We start from the raw sequence: 2638 nt of genomic DNA on the forward strand, positions 1-2638 counted from the left end.
CAAGGGTGATGCCTCCAGACGATTAGCCATGCATTGACAGCGCATCGGACCATTTTTCAGAGAGGATGAAAAGTAGCCATTGACAATGGTGATGTCCTTACATAAAGCCAGCCATAGAAAGGAGTAAGACTGATTGGATGAAGACAGCAGGAAAGCAGAAGTTCAGAGGGACAAAAGCATCTCTATACGTTTATCTGAAATTCTCACCAATGATATACATAAGTATTTTTATCTTTATTTTCTATCTACTTATTATTTATTTTCGAAAAATCCATAATCAATTATTATCCGCCTGACTGAGATTTACAAGATGACCATAGCTTGCTTCATACCAACAATCTCCGTGGGATCGACCCTTACTCACGTAAGGTTTATTACTTGGACGACCCAGTGCACTTGCTGGTTAGTTGTATCGAAGTTGTGACTGAAAAACGATTTATTAAGACGTGCGTACAGAGTTTTTGGCGCCGTTGCCTGAGATTATAATTTCGTGCACCAAGTTTTTGGCGCCGTTGCCGGGGATTGTTCGAGTTTGGACAACTGACGGTTCATCTTGTTGCTCAGATTAGGTAATTTTCTTTTTGTTTTATTTTCAAAAATATTTTCAAAAAAAAAATTTCAAAAATTTCTCCTTTGTTTTCGAAAAAAAAAATTTTAAAATAAATGTTTTCAAAAATATATTTTTCTTCAGAATTTTTAAGAATGAATTCTAGTGTTTCATGATGATTTGTCGAATCCTGGCTGGCTGTAAGCCATGTCTAATCTTTTGGACTGGGGTTTCAACTTATCATCACAAGAGCTTGTTGATCTTCACACACTTAGTTGCTCTATACATGGAAAGTATCAATATCTTCTAAAGCTTGGCTGGCTAGTAAGCCATGCCTAACCCTCAGATTGGAGCTTTAGACTAAGAGTACACGATTCCTAGAATTCATATTAAAAATTTTTGGAATCCTTATTTTTCTTTTTCACATTAATTTTCGAAAAATCCAAAAAAAAAATCATAAAATCATAAAAAAATAAAAAAAAATATTTTGTGTTTCTTGTTTGAGTCTTGAGTCAATTTCAAGTTTAGTGTCAATTGCATTTTTTTTAAATTCTTGCATAAAATTTTTGAAAAATTCATGCATTCATAGTGTTCTTCATGATCTTCAAGTTGTTCTTGGTAAGTCTTCTTGTTTGATCTTGATGTTTTCTTGTTTTGCATCTTTGCTTGTTTTTCATGTGCATTTTTGCATTCATAGTGTCTGAACATGAAAGATTTCTAAGTTTGGTGTCTTGCATGTTTTCTTTGCATCAAAAAATTTTTCAAAAATATGTTCTTAATGTTCATCATGATCTTCAAAGTGTTCTTGGTGTTCATCTTGACATTCATAGCATTCTTGCATGCATTCATTGTTTTGATCTAAAAATTTTCATGCATTGCATCATTTTCATGTTTTTCTCTCTCATCATAAAAAAATTCAAAAAAATAAAAAAAATATCTTTCCCTTTTTCCTCTCATAAAATTCAAAAATTTGAGTTGACTTTTTCAAAAATTTTTAAAATTTAGTTGTTTTCTATGAGTCAAATCAAATTTTCAAATTTTATCTTTTTCAAAATCTTTTTCAAAAATCATATCTTTTTCACTTTTCTTATTTATTTTCGAAAATTTTTAAAATATTATTCAAAAATCTTTTTCTTATCTTTACCACATAATTTTCGAAAATAACATCATCAATTAATGTTTTGATTCAAAAATTTCAAGTTTGTTACTTATTTGTTAAGAAAGATTCAAACTTTAAGTTCTAGATTCATATCTTGTAATTTCTTGTGAATCAAGTCATTAATTGTGATTTTAAAAAAATCAAATCTTTTTTAAAAATATCTTTTCATCTTATCTTTTTCAAAAATTTGATTTTAAAATATCTTTTCTAACTTCTTATCTTCTTATCTTTTCAAAATTGATTTTCAAATTTGTTTCAACTAACTAACTAACTTTTTGTTTGTTTCTTATCTTTTTCAAAACTACCTAACTAACCCTCTCTCTCTAATTTTCGAAAATATCTCATTTTTTTTCAAAAATTCTTTTTAATTAACTAATTATTTTTATTTTTTGATTTTAATTTTATTCCTAATTTTCAAAAATTACTAACCTTTTTCAAAAACTAATTTCGAAAATCACTAACCATTTTTCAAAAATAATTTTCAAAAATTCTCTTTCTCTTTCATCTCCTTCTATTTATTTATTCATCTACTAACACTTCTCTTCATCTCACATCTCTGCTCTCCTCACCCTTGTGTTTCTTTCTTTACATTACATTCTTTTCTTCTTCCACTCACCTAAGGGAACCTCTATACCTGGGCAAAAAGGATCCCTATTATTATTTTTCTGTTCCCTCCTTTTTCATATGAGCAGGAGCAAGGACAAGAATATTCTTGTTGAAGCAGATCCAGAACCTGAAAGGACCCTGAAGAGGAAACTAAGAGAAGCTATATTACAACAATTCAGCAAGCACCTTTCAGAAATTTTCGAACAGGAAGAGGAGATGGCAGCCGAAAATAATAATAATGCAAGGAGAATGCTTGGTGACTTCACTGCACCTAATTCCAATTTACATGGAAGAAGCATCTCCATCCCTACCATTGGAGCAAACAA

The sequence above is a fragment of the Arachis ipaensis genome, chromosome B07 (assembly GCF_000816755.2).
Source record: "Arachis ipaensis cultivar K30076 chromosome B07, Araip1.1, whole genome shotgun sequence".
Lineage (NCBI taxonomy): Eukaryota > Viridiplantae > Streptophyta > Magnoliopsida > Fabales > Fabaceae > Arachis > Arachis ipaensis.